The sequence below is a fragment of the Camelus bactrianus genome, chromosome 7 (genome assembly GCF_048773025.1).
Source record: "Camelus bactrianus isolate YW-2024 breed Bactrian camel chromosome 7, ASM4877302v1, whole genome shotgun sequence".
Classification (NCBI taxonomy): domain Eukaryota; kingdom Metazoa; phylum Chordata; class Mammalia; order Artiodactyla; family Camelidae; genus Camelus; species Camelus bactrianus.
In genome coordinates this window covers 84,546,801-84,565,847 of record NC_133545.1, presented here as the reverse complement: position 1 = coordinate 84,565,847, position 19,047 = coordinate 84,546,801, and the positions used below count along the sequence as shown (strand labels likewise).

Below are 19,047 nucleotides of genomic sequence, written 5' to 3'. Positions count from 1 at the left end.
ATTTTACTGCCACCTTGGGGTGAGTGAATGTAGCCAATGAACGTTGCTGGCAGCATTCCCGCCTCATGGACACCGAGAGCCTTTCCAGTAGTAATTAACCGCGGGAGAGGGTGCGAGCTCCGCTCTTCCAGAAGAGCTCTGTGGAAAGAGTAATACCCAGAGCACAAGGAAAAGTAGATCCTTCTCGAAGTCCGGGGTCCTACGAGAAGCCCTGAAAGCAGCTCTGGCACAGGGTGGGAGAGGCTGCCCACAGGCTCCCTCCAGCTGTGCCCCGAGGTCGGTGCCTTCTGTACCTTCCCTGCACGATTTGTGCACTCCCCCGGGAGCTCCGGAGAAGCAGCGTGGGAAAGCACCCCGCGGGTGTCTGTTTACGTGGGCGGGACATTTAAGCACGACTTGGAGATTCACAGTTTCTATCTGATTGAAACCTAAAACAGACGCTGCAGCTGCAGGCTGCGTTTCAGAAACCTCAGCTTGCTTCTGTGTGTGTGCGTGTGTGTGTTTCAGCCTGAAATAGGTATGCGTCAAGTCTAAGCATCCCCTGCCCTGCCTCTCCCCACCCCCCAATTTGCTGCCCTCTATGGCCTTTTATTTCAGATGGTGACAGTGGAGATAAAATGCCCAGATAGGGCTGCGTCTCTTTTCAACCCCACTGGAGTTGTTCAGGCCTACTACTGAAAGCCACTTTGGCTTCTACTCTGAGGCGTTTCCTCCCATTGAGCCTTTTTGTCATTGCTGTCGCAGGCAGAGGTGAAATGGTGGAGGGATGAAAAATGTGGACAGAAGGTGGAATTCTCGGGCCTGAGCTGTTCACCTGGAAAAGCGCGTACCTCCAACTTCCTGAACCCCAGCACTAGTCTGGATTAGGACCTGTAGAGCCCTTAGAAGGACTCCCCATCCTGAGCTTCCCCGTGGGCCTGAAAGACCGGAACAAAAACAGTGTGGAAGACAAAAGAGTTCATAGACGTCGGGGGAAGCAATATTGGAGCCATTGCAGAAATTTCAGTTTTAGGAAAAGTCTTGAGACTCAGGTGAAATTAAAACAAAATAAGGAGAAAGGGAAAGAGAAGAAGAAACAACTATCAACATTGGCACCACTGGTTGACCAGTAGCAGGTCTATAGCAAAGAGCCTCTGTAAGTTTGCGTCTCAGAATTTGAGGACAGCGCTCCAAGTTGTAAAATATAGGAGATGCCTTTCAAGTGGCAGATAAGTGGCAATGAAGAACCTTATTTACCATTAAAAAATTTTAGTGGTCTGTAGAAAATTGATTTTGGACGGGATCAAAGCAGAGTGTGAAATACTCCTTCTTCCCAATGTCCTCGAAACTGGAATATACTCAGGGGACTGATTATCTCTGCCCAAAGTACAGGAGAAGAATCCCATTTCCAGTGCCATTCAAAGCAAACCAACATGCCATTCTTTTCTATCGACGCGTCTTATCGAGAAAATACGGTAGGTGCTGGCAGCCGGGCTGTAATTGCAGGCGGCCCGGCTCGTGTTTGTCAGGCTGGCGTGCTCTCCCTGCTTCGGAGACCCCTTCTCTCCATCTGCCCCCTGAATGTGTTTTGACTCAACAGGTGTCACATGAAAACTCCCACTTAACCCTCGGTCATCTTCTAGCAGGGCCACCTCAACGATTTTCTTGCCACGAGCTGTTGCTGGCTCCCTGCGCCTCCCCCACGCGGAACGCGCGTCTAGCAGGCAGCCCCAGGGCCATCCATTAACCACCGACTCCCGGAGGTAGGCGAACTAAGCAGAAATGTGAGGCTCCTCACACGTCGAGCCGGCGACGAAAACCCCTTGTAAGCAACTACTCGGCAGTGTAGTTACGCCGTTTAGGACAAGCGTTTTGGCTTAGAGCTGCGCTAAGACTCTAAGGGGAGAAATCAAGCAGGTTGGGATTACAAGGCAGTTGCTGCCACAGAGATCAGGGACGACTTCTTGGCATTTAGGGATATAAATTAAAATTCGAGACATGCCACCCATCACTGGTCCTATTAGAGGAAGAGGTAACCCCTCCAGCTCCCTCCACCCAAAACATGAATTATCATTTCCGCTGAATGCAAATGGGCTCCCTTCTGTGGGGGGACAGCCAGCTGCAAGCTGGACAGTAAACTGTTTCATAGCGATGCGGCCCGATTGCGGTTCAGAGGCACTCCTTTACAAAGGAAGAAGCGTCCGGTTTGTGTTGACAGCGGTAGCGCGCCTGGGCCAAACTCGCTCCCCCTCCACCCGCCAACGCACACACACCGCCCACCCCCGACACACAGACACCCGGGGTTTGGAACTAGCTCCACTGAAAACGACATCCGTCGCGTCGATGTGAGCTGCCGTGAGTATGGGGAGGTGATTGTTCAGAAATGATGGCGTGAGTCATAACACCTCCTGAGTATTCTTTGCAGCAATTAATGGGCAGCAGGGTGCAGGAGAAGTTGTAGAACAGAGCTGGGGATCTATTTTCTCCCCGAGGACAGCTCTCCTTCCAATGATCCTGACTGTCCCTTGCCTTCCTTCTTAGGAATAAATTTTACATCCCACGCATTCCCCTTCCCTCCTTGTCTGTGCATGTGACACTCACTCTCTACCTGTCTGAACGCCGAGACTTGCTGGGGAGTTTCTTTTTGGTCGTCAGCTAACGACTTTCCTCCTACCTTCATTCATCCCCAAAGGTGGCTGTTTACACTTCGTGGCATCTCAGAACTTTTAAAAGCCCCCATTTAAACCCAAACCTCTACCACAGGACCTAGGGAAGCTCCCCTATCATTTATCAACACACAAGAGGCCACGTAGAAATAGTTCATATATGCATGCACACATTCATGTTGGGGGGAGGGAGATGCTTGGAAGACCTCTATGTTCTAAAGCATTTAAAATAAGCACATTCTTAACATGCCGGTAACTTTCCTACCTGAAAGGGTTAAAAAGCATTTAAACAAGCGTCTTTAATACAAATATTCCAGCCAAAGCATCTAACCTCACTGGTTTGACTAGAAATCAAGGTAATCCTCACCACCAACAAAGTCTTGCAGAGGAATTCTGCCTGGATATCCACTAGTTAGAGGCTATAGGAACCAACTCACGTATTCGGTTGAGCATACTGCAAGAATATTTATTGAGCACAAGCTCAAACACTGCACTGAACGCCAACTCTGGCAAGCAAAATGCATTTCCTATCTGAGGGGGGAAAAGGAGCTGTGAATCAACCCCTTCTTCAGCATTATCAAGATTATTTTATCGGTGCAAATTGCAAAGTAAGCGACCTCTCTCCAGCGACAAGTCAGCTCACCTCCATCCAAAGCAGAGGGGACCCCCGAAAGCAAACCTACCTTTCACACAAGACACCGTCAATAAAAAGACGAGGTTCCAAAATGTAAATCCACTTTTAATCCCCATTTTCTTCATCAGGAAGAAGTCTAGGCGGCCACATCTAGCGCATTTTCTCGTGCCAGGCTTCGGGGGTTTGGATTCCTTTGCTCGGCTTTCCCCTTTGCGGATCCCTTTCATATTATTCGCGGGCTCCTAATTCCTGCTCCTCGGCTCGGCGCAGGGGAGTTGTTGCTGTTGTTGGTGCGCGGGCACAGCTCGGAGTGAATGGTGTTTCGGGATACCACAGCAACCTTGACGAGGACTCAGCCATCTCTCTCCAACGGGGGCACAAAGTCTCCGCTACTCTGGATTCTGTCTTTTCTTGTGCGTTTTTCCGCTCCACCAAAATCTACCCCAATTCTAGCTCGTTATAGCAACCACCGGACACCACTAGTGAGCGTCTTAGAGCCCGGCTCCTCTCTTAGACAAACTCCCCACAATATTTGAAATTAAGAGGCTTGATTTTTTTGCCCCCGAATAGATCAATTCTGCCTGTAAAAGAAGCCCAAGAAATATTATATTAGTGAGCTCTCCTTTGCAGCCTGTGAATATAGAAGCACGTTAAAGTAGTATTTTAATCGGAGAATCTGTGTTGCTTTTGGGGAAACCGTGATGATAATGAATCGGACTCCATCGATGCCCATGTCGTTATAAGACGACATGTGTTACTACTGTAGTTGCAGCGTATTTCAGGGAGGCGTCTCACATTTACCATCCTGTGATTTAATCGAAAAATGGGAGATCACAGGGAAAAATTTACTTGCACACGTGTATTTACATATTCAAGTGCCTACATGTAAATGCATAACCAGTTTTTTTTTTTTTGATTCATTAGGCAAACCGATTTCATCCGTGACCAGGGCGGACGTGCGATGGGGAGGGATTCAGTCATCTCCCCAAAGAGTTCGCCCTTTCATCCTCCCTACCCCATTTTCAGTTGATGTGTGCCGCAGTTAAACTACTTTATCTGTGGTGCTTATCTGGAACAGACCCATTTGTTTTCATTCTGAATCGTTCCCAAATATTTAAATGGGAGGTTTCTTTCAAAACGGGTAACATATGTATCTATACATCTGGACCTGGCAACGCCACACACCACTCAAGGGTTAACGTCGTACAAGAGAAGAGTTCTCGCGCCATCTACTGGCCATGGCTAAGCCTCCCGCTTCTCTTTCACATCTGTTAAGGTACCCTACTCCCCTCATCCCAAGGTGTAGGGGAGCTTCGTCCGGAGACCAGCATGTCTTGATTTCCTAATCTTTTTTTGGCTGGACTTGGCTCAGATCTTACAACTCACAAGTTCCTTAGACTAGGTGCCAGATTGGCGATCTAACCTTTTCGGGAATCTGATACCATCTCAGGAAGGGGAGGGCTGCAGCACTGGTCCTGGAATAGATCTTTTGCAAAGGCTTCTGTCTCCATTTGCATGCTGAATGCTATCAGGGGGATTCGTATTTGTCTACAGGGCTTGGTTCAGAGGACTGCCCAATTTGAGTCTGCAGCTCTCCACATTGCCCACAAACGATGGCTCCCTTCCCATACACCACATGATTACCTTGATCACCTTTTGTCTCAGGGCTCAACTTGGAGCTGCCCGCTCAGGAGAGCAAGGCTATTGCATCTGGAGGGAATTCTGCTCTGGGAAGTGAGCACAGTGCGAGCGTCTATAGGCTTGTGTGGTGTGTGGGTTCAATCTGCAGGCATAGGAAGGATTCTGAGATCTCCGGGTACGTGGCATTTTGTGTGGGTCTGTGATTCTCCCAGGGAGTGTGTGTGTGTGTGTGTGTGTGTGTACACACACGCAGTATAGTGAAGGGTACGTGTGTGTTTATGGAAGTGATGGAGAGTATGATTTTCTACGCATGGGTGTTTTCCCAAGTGTGTTTGTGCAGTATATATGCGTGTGTATGAGAGAGAGAGAGAGATTTCTCTCCCGGGTAGGGAGCATTAGCAAGAGGAGAAAGCTGCAGACGCCCAGCTGACCTCATTAAATTCGGAGAGGTACTTTCACATGAGATGTGGCAGAATACTGTTTGTTCTTGCCAGTGCTTTCTTTTATTGTCTGTATATGCAGATTCCAAGGGAGTGGGCGACAAGGTTGGGACTAGACCGAGATTGGGAGGATCAACACTAAAAACGTCATTAGCCTGCTCAGCCACCTTGGTGGCAGCTCTGGCAGTGATTTCAGTCAAGATGTCAGGGTGTGTTGCTGCTGCTGCTGCCCTTTCTCGATCAGACAAGGAGTTAGATGCAAACAGGTCCTTGGACTTAATGAGGACACTCAACAAAGTCCTCCTTACCAAGTGTACAGAGGTTAGTCACCTCAACTGATTTTACTTTTCATTAAAAAAACCCCCAAAATATTGGGTGTATGTAATCTATTTGAACACGTGGGTATTTATCCCAGCAGGAGGACTTTACATCCCAAAACTTTATTTCTCATAAGTGAGAAACATTTCGGTAATTATTGTGCAGAAATAAACTTTGACTATGGGACCATCATGACTACTACTAAGATACCAATTTCTAATATTTATTGTCAGACATACTAATCCTATAATCCGATTATCTCTCCCTAAAGGAATCCTGCCTATCATTTCAATGTGAAGTTGTTAAAAGATTTATCTGGTAGCTCGTAATACATCGAACAATACTGTAGTTTCTACTTTCTACAGCTCATAGTAAATCACAAGCTATTTTTTTCACTTGCATCTTCCAGCTTCTGAGACAGGATGGAAAAATCATATTTCACTGATGGGAAAAGCTAAGGCGTTGGGGAAATGAAGTGCTTTATCCAAGGTCATCATCAGAAGCCCTGACATTTAGTCCAATACATTTAGTGCTGGGTCACACTCTCGTCTTTCATGCTAAACAGCCTCCTCTTCAAGGGAGCATTTCCAAAGGTATTCCGGAAACATAACATTATCAGCCAAAATCCTGAATGAGAAATTCCTCAATTTCTCTTGAAAGAAAAATAGTATCTAAATTTGGGTGGGAGAAATCATTTATCTCAGCTGATCTGTAGGAAAGCAGCACAGGTGTACATAGATTTATTTAAGACTGTTAGAAAAAAAAGACTTAGAAAAAGAAGATTAAAAAATAATGAACATAATAGCAAACATTGAGTGCTTACTGTATGTCTGACATTGTATTATATTTACATGATATATCATATTCAATCTGTTTACAACTTGCTGAGACAAGTACTACAATTAGCCTCATTTTATAGGTGAACAAATTGATACACAAGGAAGTTAACTATCTGCCTTGCCTGAGGTAATATACTTAAGAGGAAATATGAATCTATGGTGTCTAATTTTTGGGTCAATATGCTTGCCCACTGTACTGTCCTATGCTAGCTCTCAAAGATGCTTGTTTTAAAATAGTCTAGTAACAGAGAAATGATTTTTATAGTAAACGCACCTGGATAATTTTAGATAAGCAAAGATAAAAAAAAATTTACAGGTGATCAAATTTTATACACACACACACACACACACACACATATGTGTTACATATATGTGCTACACACACACAAAGAAAAACATTTTTTTCTTTTTAAACTTGTCAGTTACTAAAATTCCCCCTCCTTCCTTTCTATCTTTCTTTCTATCTTTCTTTCTTTCTTCCTTTCTTTCTTTCTTTCTTTCTTTCTTTCTTTCTTTCTTTCTTTCTTTCTTTCTTTCTTTCTTTCTTCCTTTCTTTCTTTCTTTCTCTTTCTGTCTTTCTGTCTGTCTGTCTTTCTTTCTTTCTTTCTTTCTTTCTTTCTTTCTTTCTTTCTTTCTTTCTTTCTTTTCTTCTTTCTCCTTGCAATCTACTGATCTGCTCACACACAGGTCAAGGGGAACAGTGGCTTGGTAAGGATCATCAAGCCAATCACAGTGATGAAGTACCTCAGAGAGTTCTTAACAAGAGTTTAGATCAGAAACATACAGCTTCTTTAAACTGGAAGTACCAGATTCCCATTCCGTTTCAGTGGCTCCCCAAATACCTATGGAATACAATAAAATGTGATCTTAAAATAGGCTTAGTTGTCACTTAAAAGGGAGAAAATAAGCATCATTTCCAAAATTGCTCCATGTTAAACCAGGTCGTTGATATGTATTTGTTCCGTTTTAGCATCACAAGGGCAATATCCCACAGAAAAGTGAACGAAACAGAATGAGTACACTGAGAAAAAAGCCAACATAAAGACTTGGGAAGAGGTTACATTTAATTTTGAAAAGATTTTGAAATTTTGTATGTACTTTTGATATTTGTCAACTTATAAAGTGTTTTTCTTAATTCGTGTCATGGATAGACAGATTTACACAAGGATTATTGTTCAAATACACAGTAAAATAAAACGTTGATTTACAAGTAATGAAGCAGGCATTTTCCTATTTGTTCCCAGTTTTTATTTAGAATTTGTTGCCAGGAGAGTAGGAGAAAAAGGGGAATTCATTTTCTCATTTTTCTGTAAATGCCCATTCTTGGGTCCATCTCTCTAACCTCTCCAACTCTTAGGAAATAAAGCATTCAGATTTAAATGTTGAATCTAGAATAATGTAGGAATTCTAAAGCAAATCTATACATTGCCTTGATTTGCAACAGCCCCTGTTTGCTTGAGGAGAAAAGAAAGAGATCTAATATTCATGATAAAGTAACTTTTCTTTAAACAATCTTGTTTAAGAAGATAAATTATCAGGTGGCTAAAAGTGTCTGTCCTGCTGTTAATCAGGAAGCACTGTTGAGACTGGAGATGAGCCTCTTGGAAGTGTTACTAAATGTGCTCTCCTAGGCACTCATTCCTCTTAGGCCCTGACCCCTCTTTCAGTTTAATAGTGGGGCTTAACAGGCATTTCAGTCTTTTTAAGTTTTACCCACATTAAGAAAGTCAGAAATTGAAGTTTCTATGCCACAGAAGGGTAATAATAGTGTATTTTAAACAGTGAGAGAACAGAAAAGCCTTAAAACTGAAGGCGGATTTGCAGCACATGGACAGACTTGGAGGGCATTATGCTAAGTGAAATATGTCAGACAGAGAAAGCTAAATAATGTGTGATATCACTTATATGTGGATGATATGATGTACATATATATGGAACCTAAAAATACAGCAATCTAGTGAATATAACAAAATAGAAGTAGACTCACAGATATACAGAACAAACTAGTAGCTGCCAGTGAGGAGCAGGGAGGGACAATAAAGGGGTGAGGGAAGTCCACACTATGCGGTGTAAGACAGGCTCAGGGATGTATTGTACAACATGGGAAATACAGTCGCTATTTTGTAATAACTGTAAATGGAAAGGAACCATTGAAAGTTGTATAAAAATAAAAACTTTTTTAAAAACTGAAAGCAGTATCTATGGCTGTATCCACACAAACAAACTTATTTCACTTATTTATTTTACCTACTCGGATGCCAAAAAACTTATTTTTGACATGAGCCACATATATAATAAATTTAGAACATTAACATCCCAAGACTTTTAGCTGGTGCCTTCTTAAAAATAGACAATATAATATAAAATACATGATAATTTAGTATAAGCTGTGTGAGCACGTTTCCCTGAAAGAAGAGAACCATGGTAAATAGTTGGGGAGCATGTGGTAATGATGCTAAAAGGAAGGAGACAAAAATGGAAAGAATCTTTAAAGGCTATTCTGTCTGTCCTGAAGTATATTTCACTCTCCTGCTAACCCTGGGCCTTCTATCACTTAACTTGTCTCTGCGTAGAAAAATAGAAATAAAAAGTTAAACAAAAGATAGCTTTGCTAAACAATCAGGATAATCCAGGTCTCTTCTTTTCATAAGTAATAAAGTTGTTTTGCTGACATGATCTGAATAAATCTCAATTCCCAGTGTGGCAGATCTTCTTATCATCATTTCTTTAATATAGTTACGTGGTATCAGCCTCAGATGCACTTGAGGATACATAAATATTTAGAGAACACAAATCAAATGCGTGGATTTCAAAAGATACCAAATCTATCAACATTACTATCAAAATGCAACGCATATTTGATTTCATGCCCTGAAGTTATCTGCCAATAAACTCATTCTTTCTACTTTTTTTTTTATCATCTACTAATCTGCTAATCTTTTTTATCAACTGCTAATCTTCAAAATAGGTTATAATATCTTGAGATAAATGCATATGTTCAAATATTCAGAGTTCAGGAAAATCACTATGCATTTTATTTTGCAATTTGCTAGTCTATCATAGATTAGGTAACATGTGTGAGACCTTCTTTACATTTTCTTTCATTTTTCTGGTTAAAATATCAGTTTTATGAAGTTTTGCTGAGAAATCTAAATTTAAAAATAAACAATTCTACAACTGAAAGTGAATTCTGGAAAGGTGCAAGCTTTAAATTGTATTTGATCACAATCCCACATGCCCCAACCAAGCAGAACACGGCCTACAGGTAGAAGGCGAGTACATGTCTCCTGTGCTTGGACTTTCCTTCTACAAGATGGTGAAGTGATTTTGTTGGTGATAAAGCAGAATTTATTAACTTTTTATAAATATAATTCTGAGATTATTCTTTCCTAAATATTTGTAAACTTAAAGTAGAGGAATTATTAATAGTAGAACTGTTGGAGGTTTTAGAAATATGAACTCTATAATCCATGTATATGGATTCATATGCCAGTGTCTGAACCATATTAAAAGCATAAATATTCATTACTGCATAATTTGACCCAGTGTTTAAACTTCTCAAATGATCACTAACAACTCTGTTACTTCCTTGGTTTTTCAAATTTATCTAAATTTAACAAATGTTGAAATATTTCTCAGAATAAAAAGTACAGTAAGCCAAAAAATATAAACGTCCTTTCTTCGGGGGAAGCTAACAGTGACCTTGACTTAGAAGGATCATTTTGGCCACCAAAGGAAATGAAATCAATGCAGCTGATTTGGTCTGGTTACACATAATCCAATTTGGATTATAAGTACTAATAGCTGCCCCATCTGGACAGGGATCAATTTCATTTTTACTCTTTGTGTAGCAAGTATCATTTTCACCTCTGTGTTCATTTATTTAAGAAATCATTTTGAGCTCCTATTACAAGGAAATGAAATCAAGATCTACACAGTATTCTGAAGGAGCTTTCAATGTAATAGAAGGGATAGAATATACTCTTAAGTAACAATAGTGAATGTCAATAGTATAACCATTTTAAGAGATATGCCTGTAAAACACCAAGATGGTGGGAGATTATTTGTAGTTGGGGGTAATGGAGAAAACTTCAAGGTAGAGGTATACATTTGAGCCATTCTAGAATCATCTGGGGATGTTTGGCAGAAAAATATCTTGGTGGAGAGGTTATTTTCCAGAAATATTTTAAGTAAAGCTAGAAACTCTATAAGCATATTTAGGATTTGATCAGTTTGTTTCAGACACGGCAGATGAGGCCAGAGAAGTAAAATTAGCCAGGGAGAAGTGGGGATTGGGAGACAATAAGTGTTCCTGGCAAATATTTTCTACACTTTCTCTCTCTTTAGTAGACCCTAATGATTGGTCAACTCAAGTAAATTTCCAGGGGCACATTTTTAAAACAACTCAATCAATGGATTGTTTCACTGAATACACAAATCAATTTGTTTTGGTATTTCGTATGCAGTGGTTTATAAACAGAATCAATTTAACCTTTTAAGTTGATTGAAGTCATCAGGCATTTATTATTAACATAGTAAATAAGGTTTAATAATCATTAAATAATATATTATTTAATATTAATATAGCATATAGTAAATAAAATATATACTATATAATATTAGTGTTAATAAATACATAGTATAAATCAGTAGATAGATCTGGAATTTTTCGTCTTTGTTTATTTATAGCAACACTGAACAAATACTGTATTTGCAAATATGTAGAGAATTTACCTCATTACCCAGAATATGAATACCAATCTGAATTTTGGGAGGTTTCACATGTCTAAAATGGACAATGAATCTAGAGCATGAAAATCAAAAAATTGACTTTCAGTGACCTGGTTTTTGATGTCTGGTAAATTGGCTTTTTTCCTATACAACTGATCCTTGAACAACCCAAGTCTGGGTCCACTTGTATGTGGATTTTTTTCAGTACCATTTTTTCTGTACCATTCTCAGTTGGTTGAATCCAAGGATTCAGAACCTCTTGTGCAGAGGGAGGGCTGACTGTAAAGTTACAGGCAGATTTTCAGCTGCCAGGCAGGTGGCCGCCCCTAAACCCTGTGTTGTTCAAGGGTCAACTGTATTTCTATCTGGAAGAAAAAAATGACCCTGAAACAAGTTCCCTCAGGTCACAAGAATAAAAGAACAAGGCAGTGGATATAAATTTAGAATTCATCATTGAAGAGGTGACATTTATTTATTCATATCAAACTAATTTAATTTTATGCACCCATTATGTGCCAGATCTTACTAGAGGTGGCATGTAATAAGTGTTAATAAATGTTTCTTTGTGTAAAAGAATAGATGAATTACTTACCTTGATGATAATGCCTCCTAAATAGATATATTTTATGTTTTCTTTCCTTAGTAAGATGAGAGGATATTTGTCAAGATCAACAAATGATTAATGAATAAATTAATGAGTAACACTATCCTTATTCTCAAGGGGCCAAAGTCATGAAAATGGGTGAACTTTATGAAAGTTAAGATAGAAAGAAATGCTCAAGTGTAAGAGCTTTATTGGAAATAGCCAAGGAAAGAGAAAGAAGAACCAGTGAAGAACACAAGAGAATATCAGGACAAAGGAGGGAAAGAGACCATGAAGCGCGTCAGTTACCTAAAGGCACCATAAAAAATGGAGCTCTTCTAGCTCCACTCTAAATGGTCCAAATCAGAAGCTCTGCTGCTGTGGCCCCAGGAGCGTGTGTTGCTAAGCTCACACTAGTAATTCTGCACATTCCTAATATCTTGAAAAACAGAGGAGAAGTTTCAAAGGAAAGGTGGAAAAATTATCTAAAAATATAAGCACTAAAAAATCTGAAAAACATGAAGTGTACCACACATGTGAGAAAATCCTTCTGATTTTCCTATTTTTAGCATAAAAAGATACTGACGTAAGCATACACCAGGGATGGTGGAACAGAAAGCCGTAAGCCTGGATTCTTGATGGCTATGTTCAGCAGCTAAATGGATCATACCATCACCTACTTCTGAACTTCTGTTATGAGAATAACTCCCTATTCATTACAATAAAGTAAGTAGGGTAAAAATGTATATTCTTGTTTACAGTGCATTGACTTTGTAATAAGGGGTAAAGAATGAATGCTTAAGAATAATAACAGTTATTGAGCATTTACTACACACCAAGTATTCTGTTCAGAGTTTTGTATAAACAACTCACCAAAACCTCACGATAACCTCCTATTAGTGGGAAAATACATGAGTTACTCGTGGAGGTGAAGGATAACAAAGGTAGTAAATATATGTTTCATAGATCATGAAAGGATAGGAAAATAGATGTGGGAAACTTGCTAATTCTCAGGTACATCTGGCATTTCTCCTGCCCATCTTTTGCATTAATTTATATCTTATATCTGTTTTGTGGCACAAGTCAAATCCACATCCTCCTTTAGGAAATCTTCCTTAACGACATTTAAATAACATCTTTCCCTTTTTTTGACTCTCTGGAATTTAGATTTAGAGCCATGACCCTATGACCTAGATTATACATTTGGTGGTAGAAAAAAATGCCTTAGACCTAGAAGAGTACAGGATGTTAAATAATTCCTGTCAAATGATGACATTTAACCGTTTTACATTTTTCACCTATAAAAATTTTCCATTATGTGACTTGAAAATTCTTCTTTTAGGTTTACCTGTAATCATCTTCATTTAAGTCAGCAAATGTAGTTAATTGGTTACTAATAGATAACAGTTCTTGTGGTTTTCAGCTAAGTTATGTTTCTCTTCACATCTCTCTCTGGTGATCCAGGTTAAGGGAAATTTGAGAACATACGTAACTACTTTTCATGAAGCATTAAATATTTTTCTTCTTTTGCCTCCCTACACAAGTCAGTTCTCTTTAGCTTCCTGCAGTGATTAGAACTGACACATTCACATATGTATAAATACATATTTTGGAAAATATGGTTTTAAAAATATGTTGCTGTTGGTATGTCTCTATTTTGTACTATTGCTAGAGGCATGTGACAGAATTCTTGAGGAAATAAAGATCCCAGTGTTTCCCTTTACACTTAATTACACTGAGAATTTTAGAAAGCTATCTCCATGAGTTATACAGGACTAGTTCATATTGAATTGATCAGCTTATCAGAAAAGATGTCAGTAGTTTAGATTTATGCCCCTAAAAGGAATATACTTTAATAGTTTACAAAATACATTACTCTGAATACATGGCCTATCTTCAAACAATGTTAACATCCCAAAGAGTAACTGGCCATAGGATTTAAATACGTTTATAAATTTGCATTGGAACTAAAAAAGATATTCAAAACTTATTAAAATACATTTGTAAGATTAAATATTTAAAAATAAATTGAATTATTATATTATTATTATGCAGTGATACATCACTGGATCAATTATATCCATAGAATAAGTGAGTTCTAAGATTAAAAGGATTTGGTTTTATTATATACAGTGGCATCTTCAAATTTAAGTAGTTTCTTTTTTTAGGAAATGCTAATTAAGCAATCAAATATTTTCTTGATTTTTACAATGAAAAGTATGCCATTAAGATTTCAGTGCTAAACTTCTGGGAGAAAAAAATGAGTTTCCTAATGTAATGTGTACAGTTATTTATATATTGCTTTCTATTTGAAGAATGAAAATATAAAAATCAGACTACACAGTACAATCATCTTGACTATGACAGCAAAAATATCTTATTGTATGTGACTCACATTTCATTAAAATGCATATAAATATGTTCTGGTATATATGTGTATATAATCTACATAAATGAAAACTCTATTGAAATCATGTTCTGAAATGAAGACGCTGAGTAATTTTTCATGAGCACAACACTTTAAGAGAGTATATTTTATTATTTGGAACTTCAATAAACCCACAAAGCGAACAGATTCTAGTTTAATCTATTATCCATTTTGCTAGTGCACTATAGGAATGAGTCATATATTACGTGAATGTCAAATTCTTGATTAAAGTAGAATACATAATTCAATTTTCTACTGCGACTCCCTTGGAGGAAAAGTTGGACGAGAGCCAGTGATTCTTAAATGTCTCTAAGCCGTTTTGAACAGTTAATCTGTTCTTCTGTTAAGATGTTTTGAAATAGAGTCAGGAAGGGCTATTGTACCCACCGACCAATTTCTTAACAGTGATTAAAGAGTAAAAATGGTGCTATCTTGCCCGGTGCTAATTTTGCATGTCAAGGGCACAGCCCCCTCCTCCCCCCGCCCCCCTCCTTCCCCCTCCTTCCCCCCCTGCCCCCCCTCCTTCCCCCCCGCCCCGATACGTCATGGAAACACGGACGTCAGAGCCTCTCAGCCAATCCCTGGCAGCGGCCGGAGGAAAGGTGCGAGCGGGAGGGGGCGGGGCCAGCGGCCGGCCGAGGCGTTAGGCGAAGGAAGAGAGGGAGGGGCGCGCGGAGGCGCGAGTCCCCCCGCCTCTCACTCGGGCCACCTTTTCCCCACCCCGCGGCAAGTTCTAATCGCCGGGGGCGCGCTCGACTGCCGGCGGCGCGCTCGCCGGGTCCTCCCCTTAAACGTCCTCTCCGCGCCGCTCGGCCCCTAGTCTCCGTCCTAGCCGCGCTTCCTCCGCGCGCGCGAGCCTGCCCGCCCCCAGGCTCCCCGCGGGCCGCGTCACGTGATCGCGCCTAGCCAAGGCGGCGGCGGCGGCGGCGGCGGCGGCGGCGGCGGCGGCGGCGGCGGCGGCGGCGGCGGCATTGGCACTTGCTGCGCTGCCAGCGTGGAGCAGGAGACGTGAAGGTGTGGAGAAAAGGGAGCGCCAGACCGGAACGGGTGAGTTCTCCTCCCCTGTCTCCCCCGGCAATCTTGCGGGCCACCCGGTGCAAACGGGGCCCCTGCCCGAAGCTTCGCGAAGCCCCCTTGTGCTCGACTGTCCGCTTCCCGGGGGCCGCGGGCCTCTCCTGGGGCGGACCGGGCTGCGGTGCTCACGAAGGGGCTGCACCCCGCCCGCTGCTGCTGTTGCGGACGGCGGCGTGAGGCCGGCGGAGCTGCCCGTGGTGAGCGCGGCGCGCCCTGTGTGCGGCTCTGCGGAGCCCAGGAGGCGGGTCCTGCGGGGACTCGGGCGGCCACTCGGCGGCTGCCGGGCTCTGGGCGCGGGCCGGGCCGGGCGCCGCCGCCGCCGCCGCCGCCGCCGCCTCCGCCTCCGCCGCCGCCTCCGCCTCCGCCTCCGCCTCCTCACAGTGCAGCGTGAGTAGGGAGCCCCGGCTGGTGGACGCCGAGCCTCTCGGCTCCACGGCCGCCTTATCCTCGAGGTGCAACCGAACCTCCGTGTGGCGCCCGGAGTCCTGCGAGCCTCCTTCCGACGCGCGGAGGACCGAGCCCCCCTTTTCTGCGCTTCCCGCTGTCCTCGCCGCCCCCTCTCCCGACCCTCCTGCAGCCTCCCCTTCCTTTCCTCCTCAGAAAACGGTTCCTGCTGCCGGGCGAGGTGAGTGTCGGCCGCCGCCCGCCCGCCCGCGGCGGGGGCGGCGGGGCAGGTCACCTGCGGGGGAGGCCGGGCGGAACGCTGAGGTCGGGGCGGCGCGGCGGGGATCCTGACAGCTGGGTGCTCCGCGGACTGCGCGGATTCCGGAGAAGTTGGCGGGGGCGTTCGGGGGGCCCCTTGCAGGTGGTCTCCCGCTGTGCCTGCCCCGGGAAACCGTAAAGGTGAGCGCGTTCTTATGCGTGCGCCCCAGCGCTGGGTCCGGCCAGTAGTCTCCGCCCAGGGCCCGAGGGACGGGGCTCGGTGGTGGGACTTCGCGTCTGCACCCGCAGTTCTTTGGCTTCTCCCAGCCTCCTCGGTCGCGCCATAGCCCATCCTGCCGCGGGTCGCCCCCGCCCCGGCTCCTGGTGACCTTGAGGGCAGCGGTGCCCAGCACTGTTTCCCCGCGCCCCGGGAGGGTCACCCCTCTAATCCCCGGCTTCGGCCCCACTGGCGCTCCGCAGGCGGAGAGTGGGGCCCGCGTTGGCCCCCGGCCCGGGCCGGTTGATTGATGCGTGTCACACCGGACGGTGATTCCCCGGGAGTTGGCGAATTGCCTCGCCTTTCTCCCGGCGTCTCCTGTCTGGCCCCCCAGGATGTTCACGGTTGCTTCCTATTCGCTTTTTTAGACTTAGTTTAAAAGAAAGGGAGGAAAAAACCCCCTGCGTCCTCCACTTCTTTTTGGGAAGGGTCAGTGAGAAAGAACCGCGTTCCATTTGCGGTGTTGTGGGGTGTGCTCCCTTTATTCCTTCCTGCGGGAGAATCCGGTGGCTAAGCTAGTTAGCGACCCCTGGTCTGCGCCGCGGTCACTAGCCGGGTTGGTCTCTGTGCGCATTTCATTCACCAGTTTTCTGCGGGACTCGCAGCGCTGGGAGTGCTCGCATCCTTTGCGGTGCCGCGGTGCTTGGCGCTGAAGGAAGGGCGAGAGGTGCAGAGGGGGGTCTTTAAATCTGCGGAGGGGTCGACCGATCTCTGCGGGCGTGTATTTGCCTTTCCTGGGGTTAGAGCGCAGCAGACAGCCACCTTTCGCTATGCATAAGCTGTGCATGCTACTTTTCTGGGTTTCTTAATCATTTAATGGCTTCTGTTGGTATCGACTGCTGTTCATGATAAATTAGTTATATGGATTTTTGTTCATATGAGTGTGGATATCTGCATATATGTGGACCGTCCGCCTTTCAACATGGAAGCCTTTGTTGTGTTTAACCTCCCCCACCTGAAGACAGTCTTATTTTAAAATAAAGCTCTTGTTCAGCGTGGGTGTATTTTATAATAAGAAGTACTTGTAAGGATCTGCTTTGTATGAGGCTTTCTTCGGGGAGAGGGTGTGTAACCCTTTGGATGGTGGCCCACGTGAGTGAATGAAGGGCCTTCACTGCTTGCCCTCCTGCCAGCCTTCCCCAGACTCCCTGCCCTTGTGTGTGGCAGAGGCGAATTGGGGGAATTAGAGGGATTGGAGGAGAATCTGCCTTTTGTACTTGAGCGTTTCACTTGGATCTCCCTCGCCCTCTTTTTCTTTTCTTTTTTTCTTCTTTTTTGTCCTGGTGAGTTCAAATTTGAAGTAAATGAAACATTTTCCTTAAAGGGCATATTTGAAAAACTAGTATATGAAATGGGCTTGATTTGGCCGTGATTTCAGGGGGATGTTTTAGTAGTTTGTACCTTACTTCGCATGAGACAGTTAAATTGCTGTAATTAAGGGTGGATCTCTCTTGATTTTGGCTTGGGTGTAACTTTGAAAAGTAACTGTTGTTTCCTACCATATAGTCTGCAAAAGTGACTCACAATCCTGTGAGTTGAGGACAGAGCGCCACCTTTAAAATTTCGGCATTTTCTTTTATTAAAATGGTGAAAATTACGCCTTCTTGATTTTTATTGCAATTGTCTTTACTGGCACCCCCATTTAGATGCATAAGGTGAAATTGTCTTCATTTTCTTGTATTCTGTAATTCCTCACTCTGAAGGTGGGATTTCTGCATTTGTATGGGAAATCATGGTTTTATTAATGGAAGCTTGGAATTTAATCTAGAACTCTGAGATGAAGCAATAAACTAGATTTGATTTGTGCTTATAATAAAATAGTGGGGGCAAAGATAGTGTGGATCTACTTAGGAAAAGAAGTAAGGAAAGTAATAGCTTCATCATAAATAGATGTTTATTTAAAACTAGCCATCGCCACTAAGTTAGGGTATCTACCAGCATGATAGTGGTTTTATAAATGTTTTTAGCTTCAAGTGCTATTAGCAGATTGTAAAGTAAACATGCAAAAAATTAAGCTTGTTTGAATAAGGTATAGTAATTCTTTTTTTGCTTTTCGTCTTCTGACAGCTTTCCTTTTATGGTTTGCGAGTTTTACAGTTGTTTTTAAATAATACAAATGAGGACTTCCAGCTGGAGTACTTACACTCAAAGCTGTTGAAGACCATATTGGAAAAAGTGGTTTCTGCGTATGGCTCTTCTCAAATGTGTCTCATATAAAAATAAATGGAGTTTTTAATGCTTAGAAAACAAATGCCGTAGTGACAGCTGAATGGGTGAAATTTCTTTCCTTGCCCACTTGTTCTCTCCTGCCCCCCTCCCCCCATATCAAAAATTTAAGGTACTCTAACTCTTTAGACACAGGGTACTTTTTGATGATTATGACTGCAGGTGTAACATAAAGAAAAAAAGATTTAGCTTTTCAAGTAATGAATAAATTAATGTGTGGATATTACCCAAATATAGCTTTAATTACAAACCACAAGATAGTACCGTTTCTGTCTGCATTTAAGTTTTAATTCCGCACTTGCAGTTTTTACATAGACTTTTGTGCGCATAAGCTATTGAGCTATAGATAGTTTTATTAAACTAAAAAATCCGCTTGAGATGAAAGGTGGTTTATGCTTGTCAATCTGTAGAATATGGTCCCAGGTTAAAGGACATTATTTGAGCAATTAGGTTGATGTATGCAGAGTGATTACATATCATTATGCATACTTTGATAGAATCCTTGTTTTGTGGGTTATTTTTACCAGTTTCTTCTGACAGATTAACTTTGTTTTGGATGAAACATTCTC

The 19,047-nt window shown here is 42.8% G+C and overlaps 1 protein-coding gene across 3 annotated transcripts in view; it reads left to right on the top strand.

Annotated features, from left to right (window-relative positions):
- Window positions 1-14,814: 14,814 nt before the first annotated feature.
- The window catches only part of LOC123617147 (epidermal growth factor receptor), a 121,883-nt gene continuing 117,650 nt past the window's right edge, over window positions 14,815-19,047 (top strand). For 2 of the 3 annotated variants that reach the window (XR_012508315.1, XR_012508316.1), the window contains exon 1: window positions 14,815-15,306. The gene's annotated coding sequence lies outside the window, so the exon portion shown is untranslated. The remainder of the gene's footprint in view (window positions 15,307-19,047) is intronic. The other variant, XM_074367764.1, reaches the window with a different exon arrangement.